We start from the raw sequence: 17,216 nt of genomic DNA on the forward strand, positions 1-17,216 counted from the left end.
ATGCAAATAGGGATTTTCTTCCTTCCTTTCTTTCTAATCCTCTCCTCCCCCCCCCACACCAAGTTTCCAGTTCTCAAACAGAGTTAAGTACGTTTATTATGACAAACCATCTGCCAAGACAGTGTGCCCAGTGCTTTGTATACTCTCTTGGCTCAGCACAATTCAGCAAGGATGGGCAGTGAGGTGCACCTGCCCGAGCCCCAGAGACCTCAGGCAGGGCAACCTAAGGAATGGCCAAACCCATGTGTGTGGGATCCCAAGTTCCTTCAACTATTCCCCTGCTGTCATTCCTCAACCTGGCAGAGCCTTGGAAGGCAACAGCTACCTTGGGGGAAATAATTTTTTTCAAAGTAAATTAAAGGAATTAATTTCTGCCTGCTTTCTGGAAAAAAGAAAAACCACAACTATACTGTGAAATAGAAATTCTTTGTTCTTTATCAAAGTGAAGTAACCCCCCAGGAAAGAGAAAGAATATGTTCAAATCCATTCCCTTAAAAAAAAAAAAAGAAGAAGAAGAAGAAGAAGAAAGCTATTTCCCTTAAAGTTTCAAATTAGCCAGAAAGTTTCTCCCACTGCCATGAGGCTTCATGGATTAGCCCCACCACACAGGAACGAGGCAGCAGAGACCACCTTCCTTCTCCTCCTCTGCCCTCTCTTTAGGCTCCAATTCAAACCAGGGGTTGGCAAGACAAAACTGGGGGGTGGGTGGGGGGACTGGGACAGAAGAGCCAATCCAGGGGCCCACTTAAAATTGGAGCTGCTCCTGCCTGTCTTGATCAGCAACTTCTTCTTTTTTTTTTTTTTAAAGATTTTATTTATTTATTTGACAGAGAGAGACACAGTGAGAGAGGGAACACAAGCAGGGGGAGTGGGAGAGGGAGAAGCAGGCTTCCCGCTGAGCAGGGAGCCCGATGTGGGGCTCGATCCCAGGACCCCGGGATCATGACCTGAGCCGAAGGCAGACGCTTAACGACTGAGCCACCCAGGCGCCCTTGATCAGCAACTTCTAAAGCTAGCCTTCCAGGGTGTGAACTGTTCATGTCCATCCATGGAATGAAGAGTGCTAGCACATGGTCATGGTCATCATTTCTGACTGCTCCTTCCATTCCCTAACCCCTACCCCACCCCAGCGTTGGATCACTGAACTCTCCCTAAAAGCTGAGGCCAAAAAAAGCTATCCACCAGTCAGCAAGTTACCTGGTAGAGTAAGGGTCTCAAATACACAAGCCTCAGGGCCAGGCCGTGGGAAGAAATGAGACCAGTGGGATGTGGTCCTCTTGATCTTTTATTAGTAAAGACACTTCTCTTCTTTACTGGACAACAAGAAACCCAACAGCAGCAAGGACAATGCTAATCAGAACCCCACCCTTTGCCTTCATTCAGTGTTGGGGTCTGAGGGGAGGCAATGGGAGGGTTACCAGATCTGACTACACGGAAATCTGGGGGCACCTGCGTGGCTCAGTGGATTAGGCCTCTGGCTCTTGATTTCAGCTCAGGTCTTGATTTCAGGGTTGTGAGATCGAGCCCGGAGTCAGGCTCTGTGCTGGGCAGGGCGTGGAGCCTGCTTAAGAGTCTTTCCCTCCCTCTGCTCCTCCCCCACTTGTTTCCCCTACTCTAAAAAAAAAAAAAAAGGAAGAAGAAGAAGAAAATTAAAAAAAACTGGATCTTTATTTTAAAATAGCTGATTTTGGGGCACCTGGGTGGCTCAGTCGGTTAAGTGTCTCACTTTAGCTCAGGTCATTATCTCGCGGTCCCAGGATCGAGCCCCATGTCAGGCCCCCTGCTTAGTGGGGAGTCTCCCTCTCCCTCTGCCCAGGCTCAAGTTCAATCTCTCTTCTCAAATAAATAAAATAGCTGATTTTCAAATGGTAGCAACCAATACAAAACTGTGCAGACCAAGATTCACATCCGTGAGTTACACAGAGCCTCCAGCAAGGAGACCCTATGTGAAGAATGTGACACCTTCCCAAGTTCTGTCTGATCAGCAACTTCTAAAGCTTTATTTCCACAGGCAAATGGGGAGGGAAGGCACCACAGCACGTGTGGCCAGGCCTTCTCAGCGAGGTGTCCACACTGGCCGTGAGACCCCACCATGAAAACTAAGTGCGCTGGCCTTTCGATGCCTACAAGTGATTTCGGACCTAAAGTCCATCAGTCAAGGTGGGAAAGTACATGAGGGTTAGGGTTAGCAAGCATGCTGGAACCAGGGGAACCAGTACACAAAGAAAAGGCATCCGCCCAGCTCTCAGCTGGACCTCCAGGTAGACAACGGTCCGGCTGGGTGAGTGGCTGGGCAGGCCCCGGGAATGGCCCTGGTATCTCCTCCAGCTGTGGCCCTCCGTAACTCGGCACCCCCAAACCTCACACATGGATGTGATCTGCCCACCCACAGCGACAGGCACGGCCGAGTCTGAGTTTAGGAAGGTCTTTTAGACCACGTGCAACTTCTCTAGATCACCCCTACATGGAAAGCACATTAGGGAATGAGTTTTACCAACTGCTGCAGGTGACCTCACACGTCCGCCAACGAGCAGGCAGGTGAAGCTGCTCTGAAGCCCCCTCAAGCCTGAGAGGCCCCACAGTCCCAGGAGGGTCTCCCACCTGCCTGGAGGCACGCGGAAGATGACAAGTTGTCTCAAAGCCAAGGACCCGGACTGGGGCTCTCGGGAGGGGATGAAGACTGAGAGTCCATATTGCTTCGAGGGGAATTCCTGCCCACTCCATCCCAGCTTCTGTTTAAAAAGAAACCATGAACCAGAAACCAAGAAGGGAAGACAGGGCTGCCCGGGCAGTGCAGGGGACCCCAAGCCCCGGCTCCGGCAAGGCTCCAGTTTGCACCTGAGCACAGAAGTGGGGCGGCGAGAACCTGGGACAGAGCAAGAGCTCCAGAGAACGCTGGCTCCCGGCCTTGGCCTGCTCCTTCAAGTCCCGGTCTGTGTCCTCCGGTAGGTGACGGGAAGTTATTCTTCCTGATGATCATTAGACAGCAGGGTTGGTGGAGGGCTGAGGTCACTCCTGGTCTATGGTAATTCACCTGCCGGTTCTGTTCTCTAGAGCAGGCAGCGGGGATGGGCCGTGCCAAACACAGCTGTCCCCTCTCCTCAGCAACTGGCAGCAGGTCATGTCAGGGGGCAGGATGAGTATCAGATGGCATCCTGGGACTTACCAGCAGCCACGGGGCTGCCTGGGGTCTATACTTAGAAACCTGTGCTGGCGGACACGGAGAGTGGGTCACACTCGCCATGGTCAGTCAGGGGCTCCGACGCCTGTTTGTGGGCCACGTACAAGAACCTTGGGCAGCTCCAGGCAGAATTCCGGCAAAGGCCTGAGTTAAAGGAAGGCCAAGAAGCAAACCCACACTTTGTGTTTCTAGTTAGCCTTCTGGTCCCAGAGCGCAGGATGGGTCAGTGCTGCTAGCTCTCCAGGTCCATTTGCAGAACCCAGATTTCTGATGTGTGGGTGCAGGGGCGTCCCCCCGGCCACCCCCAACTTCCCCGGCTGCAGGTTAAAGAAAGGGCCAGGATCCTTCACCACAGATGCTCCCCTGGGACCGGTCACACCAGAGAGGCCAGAGGTGGACCCCCAGAGCCCTGTGGATGGTGATGCAGACCCCTGCACACCCCTCTGAGGCCAGGGGGGCAGCTGGGGAAAGAGAAGGGTTGAAAAGCAAGGGAGTTTCTCTGGCAGCCCAGGTGGGAAGCCTACGTGCCTACAGTTGACAAGGCAACACCTGCCAGATGTTCCTCTCTGCCCATGGCTGGGGCTGAGGGACAGTGAGACTTAGGTGACAACAGGTGGGAATTCTGGGAGGCACAGGTGGGGCTGAGGCAGTGAGGGCCTGGACTGGGCAGCCTTCTGGGTTTTCCATGGAGATCAACAGACAGCTTTGTCCATGGAGTACTGGCTTGGTCTACAGACCAGTCCTGGGCCTGTCTCCTCCTATCTCAGCGCTGGGAAATGAGAAATACCCCCTCCCAGGAGAAGCCAGCCACTTTCTGGAAGGCTTTTCTCCACCTCCTCCCAGCCGGACAACATAGTGAAGGAAGGGCCAGACCTGCTCACTGGAACCCCCATGGCCTTGGGCCAGTCCCTACCCCTCTCTTGGGGTCTACTTTCATCATTTGTAAAATGAGTGGGTTTGGCTGAATTAGATCAGTGGCTCTCAACCCTGGAATTACGTGGGGTGGGGGGGGGGGGGGGGAAGGGGGGTGTGCTTTTAAAAAGGATCCTGATGCTCACATTTCACCTCAGACCAATCAAATCAGAATTTCTCAGGCTGGGGACCAGGAGAGAAGACAGGCTGCAGGGTAGACAGTCTGGCTAAAGTAGCCCAGGGCAGAAAGTGTCCGAGAATGCTCAGAAGGCAGGTCTGGCCGGGGTAGGGCAGGGCTGCGCCCTGGGGTTGACCCCTGCCTGTCTTCTCATGAGGCCCACACTCCTTCAACTCAACCCCAGCCTAGCCCAAGCTCCCAGATGTCCCAGGAGAGGTCTGTACCTGCCTCCCTCCCTCCCACAAGACAGGGTGGGGGCTTACAGAGTGGGGAGCCAGGCTGGAATCTTCAAGAAGTGTCTGTCTCTGGCCTATGCATTGGTATGTCTGGGCTTAAAAGCCTCAGAAAGATGGGTCAGTGGTGGGGTAGGTAAGATGTGGAGGTGGAGGGATACAGGTCAAAGGAGAGAAATTGAGGTGGAGAAAGGGCAAGTGATGAGCATTTATTATGCATCTCCTACGGGCCAGGCGCTCTGCTAGATGAACTGCAGAGGTCAGCACTCACAGTCCTCATAACATCCTAAGATGGATGATAAAGTTCAGAGAGGGTAGGTAACTTGCCCAAGACCACACAGCCTGATTGGGAAGGCTGAGGCATGACCACCTCTTCTTAGTCCCAGCCAGCTGGCCCTGTGGGCGCTGGTGCCCACTGACTTGCTCTATCAAGTGAGCCCTTTTGCCCAGGACAGAGTTTACTTGGCATCACAGGTCACATCGGTTTTCCTGGCTCCACACCCAGCCCTACCCCTGTGCCGAGCTAGGTTGAGCTCTGGCTGCAGGTGGCCTCCCAGAGTCTTCTCCCCCATGTTCCTTTTCTAGGCCCTACATTCTCCTCGCCCCCTCTAGAGGACACCAGTGCTTCCTAACTCTGCCTGGGACCAGATCTCCAGCTTCTGGTGGCATGTGCTGTCACCCCAGGGGCTGGCCCCACCTTCCTGGAGAGCCTGTCTTGTGTCTCCCGGGAGCCCCAAGGTACCTAGAACCAGGACTGGCAGGCTTTTACTGAACAGAGAGGGAATGATCTTCAGCTCTGCAGGCCATCTGGGCTCCATCAGAACTATTCAACCCTGCCGTCAGAGCGCCAAAACAGCCCTGGACAATATGTCAACAAATGGGTGAGGCCGCATTCCAATAAAAGTATGGACACTGAAACTTGAATGTCCTATCATTTTCATGTGTCACGAAACAGTCTTCTTCTCTTTTTTTTTCTAGCAGTTAAAAATCTGAAAACCATTCTTCGTTTACAAGGCTGTACAAAAAACAGTGGTGGGCTGAACTTGGCCCATGGGGCACAGTGTGGCAACCCCTGGTCCCAGGGGGTCATCCAGCCACTCAACAAACACATATCAACTCTGTTGGGCTCCATCTCCTCGTGGCCCTGCTCCTCGCTGCTCCTTCCCTCCCACCTCCCTCTGTGCTGACTGACAGGTCTTCTCCCCGTCCAGCCCCCCAGCACACAATGTATACAGAAGGGGGACACAGAGGAGAGGCTCCCAGGGAGGCCCACACACCTGCCATCTAGGCCACCTGCATTTTGTCACCTTCCTCTGTGTCATCAACACACATTCCCAAAACTGCTCCTCCTTGGCTGTGGTTTGAAAACAGCCAGATGCGTCCAGCGTTAGAAAACACACACACACACACACACACAAACACACACAGAGCTTTGGGGCTGTACGCTTACCCCTCCGCACACACTACTTCCAAAATGGAGACAGGAGACACATGGGCATCTACAGGGGCGGTCCTCTACACCCAGGATGTTTGCTGATTATGAGGGAAAAAAAGCCCTATTGTCCGTGAGACTCCAGAGTAAACCTCAAGTCAGAAATGGAATACTCTAAAACAAACAAACAAAAACGAGAACATTCAAAGATAAGATTGGAGTCCAAGTGGGACGGGGGGAGGGCTTGCCAGCAGCCAGAGGGCTACACGAACCCTTGGGTGACGCTTGACTTCTGGGGAACTGGCAAACAGGAAAGTCCCTTCCTGCACAAGTAGGGCAGGAGGGGGCGGCGCACACCTTCCCCAGGGCTGCAGGCCCTCCCTGGCATCCCTGGTTGACAAAGTAGGTGGGAGCACGACAAGCAGGGTGGCAATGGGGATGCGAGCAAGGCCAGCAGCTGTGCGGCGAGAGGCTACTGAGTGAGGGTGGGTGTATGAGGGACCCTCCCCACAGGGACACCTCAGAGGGGGAGGGGGGTGTTGTAACCGCCCTGGGACAACAGCCCTAAACTGGGACTGTACCTGGCAAACTGGGATGCCTGCTAATCCCACACAGAGGGTCTGGTTTGGTCTCCTGGTTGGATGCCCGTGGGGTAGCGTGCTAGGGTCTGGTTTGAAATGGATCTCCCCATGGGAAACCCCCGCTCTCCGGGGGGCAAAGGGCCGGACAGGGGCTCTTGGGCGTGGCCATGCCTGCGGCCATCTTTACTGCTGGCTGGTGCCCCCTTCAGCTCTCCCCATTCAAACACACCATTAAAAAGAGGGTTCCCAGACAGGTCTACCAGTCTTCAACTTCTTCCTCCTCCAAACCTGTAGGGCGGGAGCTGAGTTCAGCCAGCGAGGCCCACCGCGCCAGAGCACGCCCAGACTGGCGGAGAGGCCTCAGGCCATGTCAGCTCTGCTTAGGGCCCTGGCACGTGCCTGGCCCCAGCTCGAGGCCAAGAGCCAAATCACAGACCCCTCTACCAGAGGGGCACGTTCTAAAGTGCAATTATGCAGTCTGTCTTTTGGGGTTGTTTGTCTGTCTGTCTGGGTGGGGGTTATATTGGGCCACAGAAAGTGTGTCCAGGCCGGAGACCTGAGAACCAGGCTGCTCCACCTGAAAACAGGGGCTGCATTGTTTCCACGCTACCCCACGGGCATCCAACCAGGAGACCAAGATCTTTCAGGAGATCTCTGTAGTTTTCCAGAAACCCTGTAAACAACTCCTGCCCCACAGCAACAGTGGGCCTCAAAGTAAGGGAACCCAGTGCAGCCCAAGTAGATGGCCAACACTCAAGCCAAGGAGGCCATTGCTGGTGCCACCAAGGAGTGAGGGCATGAAAGGGCCTAATGGATATTCATGAGGTTGAGGAAAGGGATAAATCCTTCCTCTGCCAAGGTCAAAGGGCAGGGTTTAAAAGGGACCCTAGAGACAATTTAGTCCAACACTCATTTTATGGAGGAGAAAACAGAGGACCACAGAGAAGAGGGGACCTGCCTGGGTCACCCTAAACAACAGCACCAAGACCAGGGCCCAGATTTCCTGACACCCCTGCCAGTGTCCAGCACCAGGCTATCCCGGGCCCCTGGGAGAGCTCACTGTTGTTCATTATGAGCATTCCTCACCCAGATGTAAAGGTTGCATTCCTGCCAGATTCTAAGAGATGAGCCAAGGGTAAGGACTACCCTGAGAATCACCTCCAAAGGTGCTAGCCTGAGGGATGCCAAGCCAGGTGCCTGCCTCTTGAGCCCAGAGCCCCACGGAATCCAGAAGCAACGGGCTTCTGGGCTCAGGGCCTCACCAGAGCCTTGCAAGTCCCTTATGTCTTGGTGGCTTAAAAGGTAGCAAGTGGGCAGAAATTCCCAACTCCATGTTCTTGTCCGCCCCTACCCATGCCCACTGATGACAGTGCACCCCAACAGCGAGCCCCACATCACCAGCTACACCCAAACACCCAGGTCCTACGATGCGGCCTAAGACCTGCCCCAGGCCGAGGCACGCCGATTCTTACTCAGCTGCTCTGCTTCCTCTTTCCACAAACAGTCTAGTCATAAAAATAACCATTACCGGTGCTGTCACTGCTCGTGAAGTGGCCTGCGCACAGCTGCTTGGTGGCTAAGGAAAGTGAGGCTCAGAGAGATTAAGTTACTCAAGACACAGCCAAGGAGCGCCGGAGCCCGGACTGGACCCTGGTCCGTGTAACTCCAAAGTTAGCGCTCAACACCCTCCACACCCTTCGGCCTCGCTGGCCTGGGTGACCAGAAGCATGGACAGGCAGGGCGGGGCTGCCTGCACAAGTTCAGTTCCTTAAGCTCCCTACAGAAGGAGCAGGCTCAGAACAAGCATGTATCCTGTTCAAACCCAAAGCACGAACAAGCCAAAAGTCATTCATTCACTAGAAGGATCAGGAAGATCTATTCCAGTAAGATCCTGATGGTTCCCCAGCCATGTACCACAAGAAAGTCAGGGAATGAAACAATGAAATGGAAATCACAATCTAGATCTCTCCAGACATATTCTATAGATAGTAAGCAACATTAAGAACTCGGAGCCCAGCCAAATGTACCCATTCAGGGGACTTGTAGAAGGGCCACCTGATCCTGGACCCCAGCGCCTACCTTGCAACCCTCCAGCCTGGGCTGGTCCAGGCTTCCTGTCTCTTGCAGGACCACAGGTGGCGGGGTCCCTGTGCCCCTTGCAGCCTTGGCCATCACCCAGCTCCACAGGCAATGCATGGTGAGGGGCCCAAGCCCTGGGTCCCCGGCAGCCGCAGCCCCGGGTGCAGTGTCTCAGAGAAGGACAAGGCAGGGAGAGGAGTTTCTGTTTTCATGACTGCAGTGAACAGTCACTGTAGCCAAAAATAGTTTGTGCCTGGGAGCTGGGGAGTCAGCACATACCTCCCGGAGCAGGTGCTGGTTGTGAGACACTCAGGCTCTGGCGGGCCTCGCAGCAGGGGTCTGGGGACCTGGGGACCCAGGCACCCAGATACCCAGGATACCAGGCCACAGACAGAGAGGTGTTCTCTGCCTTGCTGCTCACCTCCAGAAAGTCTGACCTGAGTCAACAAGGAACATGATCATTTCCCTCCTCCCAGTGAATCATTTGGGAACCCCCACCCCCACATGAACTCCAACTACCCCCAACCCTCCTGGAGCTCTCACACATTTTGGACTGGTGGTTTGGACAACCACGGAAGAGTCCTATGAACTACAGCAGATGCCCCAGATGGCACCCAAGACAACCATTAAAAATGAGGCTCAGCTGTCAAAGCTCTTAGAACGATATGCCAAGAACAGTGAACTTCACTTGATGTACACGGGAAAAAAATGTAAAAGAAGGGGCTGGCTATCAGTGGCTGGTGGAGTTGTGGGGGGATTTTGTTTTCTTTTCTGAGCCTTTTTTTATTTTCAAATTTTCTTGCAATGGACATTTGTAATTAGATTTAGAAAATGTTGCTTCGAAATAAAATTCTGAAAAAGGAAAAATGTATGTGGTTCTATCTATGAAAATTTAAAGTGTATGTGTGTCTCTGGGTGTGTAATTTGTGACCCCTGCTTTGGAGCCAGATATCCTCGATGTGAAACCTGGTCACACCACATACCATCTAGGGGACCTCGGGTAAGTGACACGTCAGTTGCATATTGGGCATAAAGCACTGCCTCCTGCTACAGACTAAATATTCATGCCCCCACCTCAAAACCTAATCCCCAGGGTGATGGTATTAGGGGGTAGGGCCTTTGGGAAGTGATCAGGTTATAAGGGTGGAGCCCTCATGATGGGATTAGTGCCCTTCTATAAAAGAGACACCAAGAGAGCTGCCTGGCCCCTCCCACCATGTGAAGACAAAGCAGAAACACCACAGTCTATGAATCAGGAAGTGGGTTCTCACCAGACACTGAATCTGCCGGCACCTTGATCTTGGACTTCCCAGCCCCCAGAACCATGAGAAATAATGCTTGTAAGGCCCCAGTCTATGGTATTTTGTTATGGCAACCCAGATGGACTAAGACATCATCTCATAAGGTTATTGGGAGGATTGAATGAGAGACACTCCACATAAAGCTCACAGCTCAGCCCCAGGCATGTTGGGAACACTCACTAAAGAATTATAGCACAGAGGCGACTGGCTGGCTCAGTCAGTGGAGCGTGCAACCCTAGGTCTCAGGGTTGTGGGTTTGAGCCCCACGCTGAGTGTAGGGATTACTTAAAAATACAACAATCTTAAAAAAAAAAGAATTTATAGCATAAATTCATGAATAAACTTCATTTTAAAAAAGGAAGAAAAAGAAAAGAAAAGCCAACAACGAAGGCTGACTGGAAGGAAATGCACCAAAATGTTTATAGCATTTCCTCAGAGTAGTAAGATTATGTAAACCATCAATAAATGGTAGAATTATTGTTTTAATTTATATACTTTTCACATTCTGAAAATGAACATCCAGGTAAATTACTGGATATTAAGAAAAAAAAAAGTAAAAAGCCAAGAAGCAATGATTAGCTCTGTGAAGCCCCACTTAGAGCCCCTGGTGAGGGTGGGGACCACAGCAGCTGCAGTAAAACCTCTCTTGCCATCTGGGGGTGTGAGTGTTAATGCACGTCTCTTCTTCCATCAGCAGAACTGTTTTTCCTCCAGGAATGCACTTCCAGAGCGCAGGTGAAAGCAACCCTTCAGAGCCCCCGCACTCTCCGCCATGCTGTTCAAGGGCTGAGCCATGACCCAGTGTGGGCTAACTGGAGTTTTTCATCTTCCTAGCCCTGTGCTTGGGTCTGGTATAACACACGACCAAAGGCAGGCCATGCACAGCCTTCCGTGGGATTTTTCAGCTACAGTTCTAGGAAAGAAGCTCTCCATGGGCAAGCACCACCACGACGCAGGAAGAAAGTGAGGCTTAGCTGCTGGCGTCCTTGGTGACTGCGACGTGGGTTGGGCCTGGCTGAGAAGTAGACTCTTACAGCATCACCTGAGCCTCTGCATCCAGACCTCGCTGGACTTCTATTACTTATGCTGACAAAAGTCTTTAGTGTAAGCCAGTCGGCATTGGAACTTGCTACGCAAAGTTCTAACCAGTAGGAGAATGTAACAGCTTGTACTTAGTAAGTACTTACTATGTGCCCTCGTAGCATGAATTCCTCCATCTATTTATCCCTCCCCTTCATTCATCTCACCAACAGACAGCTACTGAATACCAACTCCGTGCCAGGCACTTTATTCCAGGCTAGGAACACAACAGCAAACAAAATACGTAGTCCTTTTCTTTAGGGAATATTGAAATTTGTGAATAAATGCTAAAAAGGAAAGAGCATGCTGAGACATGGGGGGGCATCTAATATTAGCCCGGGTGGCCTCTCTGAAGAGCTGACTTCTAAAGATCCTAGCCATGAGAGTACAGAAATTTCCAGGCAGAGGAAACAGAACATACAAAGGCCCTGGGCTATGACAGGAAACCTGACGTGTTCTAACACAAGGCAAAGAGTAGGGGGGCAGGGAATGGTGTGGAAGAAGGAGGCACATGCCAAATACTTCAGGGCCTTGCAGGTAATGGTGAAGGGGCTTGGATTTTATGCTGAGGGCAAGACACTAAATGAAGGACTGTACTCAGAAAAGTGAGATGATCGGATTTGGCTTTTAAGAAAAATCTCTTGGCTTATGAAAAATGAAATGAAGGAGAGGGCAGGAGTAGATACAGAGAGTGATGCAGGTGCTACTGCACAACTCCGTGCAGCAGCTAGGCCTGGGGCGGGGGAGGGGGGAACAGTAGTGAAAAAGAGATATAGGTGGGTTTGAGATATATATTTGGAAATAGAGCCAGCAGGCTTTGCTAGTTAATCAAATGTGGAGGTAAGGAAGCAGAAGGAATGAGAAGTGACTCCTCAGTTTCTAGCTAGAGAACCGACAGACGAGTAAACAGGCTGAGAGGTAAGGGACTTGTCCATGAGCTACTGGCAAAATCAAGTTTCTGTCTGCCTCCCAACACCAGGTTCTGGGCTGTCTATTTCCAATCTTGCTACCTGCCCGAGCCACCAAAATGCATATGTTGATTTTCTTTTAAAAGAAAGGTAATAAGAGAAGGGGCTTTTGTTTACAATAATTAAAACAGTGTGACACAAGAATTTCCCAATGATATATCTGGCTGGTTAGGTGTGTTCTAGAGCAATCTTGCCTTTGAGGCCAGTCCCGGAGGAGGGGACACCGAACAGAAACTGACAGCAGGAGCTGGGTGGCCCCAGAGGCAGCTCAGGCACACTCTAAGCAAAGTCATCCCACAGCAGGGCTATAGGCACACAGCCATGCCAAGTCCGGCCCCTCAACAAACACAGCAGAGCCAGCCCAGAAACCCCGACCTCAGCCACCCTCGGCAGCCCCCAGACACCTCCCCTCATGGCCCCTGCAATTCAACCTTCAACGAGCCCAGATGAGAACACTCCTGAGACCCCTCAGCCCAAGGGACCAAAACTCTTTGGATGATCTGAAGTCATTCATTCAACAAGGACACAAAGCAGCAGGGACAGAGCGAACAAAATAGCCAGAGTCCTGCCTGCATGGCACGGGATCCAGTCTAGTTGGTTTTCACTGAACTCGGCAGCCCAGAAATCCAGAGGATTGAGGAGATGAGCTCACCATTCATAAATGCCGACCAGTACAGGGCTAACCAGAACAGTCATGCTCCAGTTTTTTTCAGGTTTCTAGAAACCAGGGGCAACTTCACACTCAAAGCTTAAAAGAGGGCACTCTGGCTCAGAATCAGAAAAGAAATCACTTCATCTATTGGAGAGAGGGATGTATGCAAGTTCAGTAAGGATAGGAACTCACACGCAGCACCTAGAACAGGGCCTGGCACATAATATAAGCTAAGTATACACCGAACGAGTGCATGGCTGGGTGGACAGGAGACGACACAGGAAGGCCCTCAGCTCTGTATGGGGCCCCATCTCAGCCCTTCCCCCCTTGGGGCCCGTCAGCCTGTTTCCATGGTGGTTATTTGCAGATGTGTACATCCCACCACCCGATAAGCCCCCAAGGAAGACTGTATTTTGTTCATCAATTAATCCCCTGCAGTAATTAATCCGAGTAAATGATCAATGGATGTCGAATGAATGGATATTAAGAAAAGAGGGGGAGGAGGAGAGAAAGAAAAGGTCAGAGGGAGGTAGGAAGAAAGGGGGAGAGAGAGAAAGAGACAGAGATCGATTCATTTTCTTTTTAAAGATTTTATTTATTCGTCAGAGAGAAAGCACAAACAGAGGGAGTGGCAGACAGAGGGAGAAGCAGGCTCCCCACCGATACGGGGCTGGATCCCAGGACCCCGGGATCATGACCTGAGCCGAAGGCAGATGCTTAACCGACTGAGCCACCCGGGTGCCCTGAAAGAGTTCAATTCAATCATACAATTGCATACAGTAACCCCTGGCTGGGCTAATCTAAGTAAACAGCTTAGTCAAGGAAGGGAGACTGGCTTTGGAATCACAGGGACCTGAGTTTGAATCCTGACCCAGCTATCATGTCACTGTATGGCACTGACAGGTCACTCAACTTCTCTGACCCTTGGTTGGCTCAGCTACAGAATGGGGACCAAACTGTCTCCCCCTGCTCCCCTGGGTGTAAGGATTAAACAGGATGATATATACACAAAATGCCTCCTTCCTTCCATATCCTATCTCCAGCTCTTCTGACTGGTTGGGTGATGTGGGCACACCAGCCCACCCCCCAGGCCGGGACTGACACCTCAAATCCTCAGCTGCAAGGCAGTCAGAGTCGGTGCAGATCCAGTGAGAGTGTGGGCTGTGTTCAGAGGCCACTCCCAGCTGCCAAGAGCAAGGCCGTTGAACAGTGGGGCCTCTGGCCCCCGGAGGGAGAGGGTGGGGATGCAGGGAAGACTGACACGAGGAGAGGCTGGGCAGAAGGGCAACAAGATTCATGTGCATTAACGGTGAACCCAGGAGCCAAATACCAGCTCACTTTTCTGGTTTACTCTTCCACAGCCTGTGGCTTCACACAGCCCAACCGCCAGGGCCCACACGGAGCTGCGGCCACTTCCAGCCAATGGGAAACCAAGATGGTGGCAGACCTCAGGTAGCTTTCTTCCCCGTCCCCAAGAGAAGGCCTGATTGTGAACATGGAGTGAGTGCAAGGGCAGTAGAGGAAAAGGGAAAGAGAAACTTGCCCCGGCCGGGCCTTAACAAAAACCCCTTACGGGACTCGCCTGCATCTTCCATTCAGAAAATGCCACCAGCAAGAACTTCCCCGGGGAAGCCTGTGGCCCGTGGCTTGGGCCATGGAATCCCAGCCTCTGCAGCGCCCACCTCTCCCTGCTAGGGCTGATCCCAGCCAGCGCTCTCGCCACTTCCTCTGACAGCTTCCAACAGGGAAACTGCTGCGGGGGGGGGGGGAGATGGCTCCGCGCCAGCAGGCTGTGAAATCATTTCCCCCCCAGCTGCAGGCAGAATATGAAGCTGCGATTTTTCACCTGTAGAAGGTCTGGGGTGTGAGGGTGGAAGGAGTCACAATGTGTGACTCTAGGTGTCTGGGGAGGGCGAAGGCGCTCTCCTGCTCGGGGCCCCTCCCCCACGCGGCGCCCCGCCTTCCCGCGAGTGCCCCCTGCGTTCCGCGTTCCCACACCGGCGCGCTCTCGCCCTGCGCTATCCTCATGATGAACCCAGCCTTCTCACTGGCAGGGGTTTTTAGTTTTCCCTAAAAGAATTCTAGCGCTCTCTCTCTCCCTCCCGTCCACACACACAAGCACCGCACTGGTCTCCAGACAAATCCCCTCACACGAAGATTTCCATGAGGTGACCGTTTGGCGGCCAGTCTCTCCCCAGGCCAAGCCCTTTGCTAGCACCTGTGAGGCCCAACCGGCGCCCTCAGCCCTCAGGGTCTCTGCTGGGAGCGCTCCCGCCCTCTTGCCCTTCCAGAGGGCCTAGGTCCCAGCCCTGAGGGAAGCCCTCCCTGCTGTTGGTCCTTCTCCCATCTCCCAGGGTGGGTTTGCCGGCTTGCTCCCCACCCCGCCACCCCCATGCCAGGTTGCCTTCTGTCAGGGCGCTTGGTGTCGGCTCTCGGCAAGTCTCACCGCAGCCTGTGAGCTCGTGGGGCTGGCGGGGGTGGGGGGGTGGCGGGTCGTCTCTAGCATCTCTGCTGTGAGCATGGGGTCCCGTCAGGGCAGGCTCCACACCCGCACTGCCCACCACAGCAAGGGCCATAGGTCTCTTTAGGTGAAAATTCATTACAATAAAACAAAATTTAAATTTTGGCTTCCCCATCGCACTCATCATATTTCAAGTGCTCCGTGGCCACGGGTAGTTGGTGGCTACCATGTTGGGTAGGGCGGTACAGAAGAATGCTGCTATCGTCCCTGAAAGTTCTACCGGACAGCGTTGCTCTAGAGGAAGATCTGATGGTTTTGGTAAACATACAAAGCTGTCTCCCAAGCTGTCTGTCTCCAAAGGAGTTAGAATCAGAGGTCACGTGTCAGAAGCACCCACCTCCAGCTCTGGAGCTGCAGGGGGCTGAGATCTAACTCAGAAAGGGAAGGAGGAGAGCAGAGGCCCTTCATCCATACCAGAAACCAGGAAGGGCCGCTACCAGCCTGGGGCCACGTCTGCATCCAGTCCCTCTCTTCATGTAGCAAAAAGGCACGATTTCCCAGGAAGGTCAAGATAAGCAGAGAACGCAGAGGCCAAAGGGACACCTCCCCCCACCATGGGCTACACCAGTGCTGGGGCCCTTCAGCACGGATAGCTCAGCAAAGTTAACTGCCAGACTTCATGATTCAGATCCTTTATCCTAAAAACCAACCAAACAAACCAAAAAAAAAAGTACACATAGATAAGACCCTGTTTTAAAGTCTCCATCTCCAGCCTCCATCCTATGATGACTTTCATTCATTCCTTGGTCACTCCCTCACACGCAGCAAGTAATTTGCCAAGGGCTTCCCATAGGCCAGGCGCCATGCAGCTGGGCATGTGGACTCTTCTGGGCACAGGCTGAAGCCTTCTGTGTGCGCAGATGGGCACCCCTCACACAGTCATTGCTAAGCTGGCTTGAGGACATCTTTCCTCTTAACTAGTCCACTGTTAAAGAGGAATGAGATGGATTTGTATGACTAACACAGAGATGAAATTAAGACTTAAAAAATACCGCACGAGTCCATTTTAGCAACGATAAAAAATAAAAAAAGGAAACAAATTTGTATGTAAATAAGAACAAGGTGCTATCCTGGATTGGCTCCTAGAACTGAAAGAAGCCACTAATGGAAACACTGGTGAAATCCAAAGAGAGTCTGGAATTTAGTTAACAGTGATGTACCAACATTGTGTTCTTAGTTTTGACAAATGCACTACGGTAAAGCATGATGTTAACTATGGGGGAATCTGGGGGAAGGCCATATACAGGAATTCTGTAAAACCACCGCAATTTTTCTGTAAATCTAAAACTATTCCAAAATAAAATGTTTATTTAAGAAAATAAGCAATGTTCAGGTAACATTCAGAAGTTAAAGGGTTCTATATCTCTGAGATCATCATCGCTTCTCGGCCTTTTGGCTAAGATCAAGTGTAGTATCTGTTCTTATCAGTTTAATATCTCTGAGATCATGCTTTTTTTTTTTTTTTTTTTTTTTGGCAAAGCATGGGTTTTTATGCTGTTTGGAGCTTTGGTTTCTGAGATTTGCACCTATCTTTGATGGGTGCAAGTTTTAAAACCACTTCCGGCTACAAGCACACAAGACTCATCAGGGTCTAGGGTGAGCAGGGTAGGGTGGGTGTCAGAGTCTTGTGCCAGGACACTGCTCTAACTCTGGGCCCCCATCACTGTGTCCCCCCCCCACCAAGTACAAGGAGAGACTCAGGAACAGAGCCAAGTGGAGGCAGCCCCCCTCTCTGATCAGCAGGGGCTGGGGTTACTCATGTAAACAGCCCTTCTTTCCAACCTTCAGCATACTCTGGCCTGGGCCTAAAAACCAACCTGAGATTTGTGGGCAAGAAATAGAATAATCTTGAGAAAAGGGGTCTGGAGAGTTTGGGGAAACCATATGGATACCCAGCCAATAGTTCCTTGTGATTCTTAAAACCCATGCAGAAAGCTGCTGGCCCATGCCCCGGGTACCCTCAGGCAGCCTGGCCCACCCTCCTGCTCCCACGCCCTCGGCCTCAGCCCCACCGGCCTCCTGGTGAGGAGGCCCATGAGTGAGCTTTGCAACCAGCGAGGGGGTGGGAGGCAGACCAGGGCCCAGCTTTTGTCCTCCT

The 17,216-nt window shown here is 52.2% G+C and overlaps 1 protein-coding gene and 1 pseudogene across 2 annotated transcripts in view; one reads left to right on the forward strand and one right to left on the reverse strand.

Moving 5' to 3' along the window:
* The window catches only part of KSR1 (kinase suppressor of ras 1), a 147,249-nt gene that overhangs the window by 44,441 nt on the left and 85,592 nt on the right, over positions 1–17,216 (reverse strand). The gene's annotated exons all lie outside the window — the stretch shown is intronic.
* On the forward strand, positions 16,495–16,602 carry LOC123326810 (annotated as a pseudogene).

Source organism: Neomonachus schauinslandi, chromosome 15 (genome assembly GCF_002201575.2).
Source record: "Neomonachus schauinslandi chromosome 15, ASM220157v2, whole genome shotgun sequence".
NCBI classification, from domain to species: domain Eukaryota; kingdom Metazoa; phylum Chordata; class Mammalia; order Carnivora; family Phocidae; genus Neomonachus; species Neomonachus schauinslandi.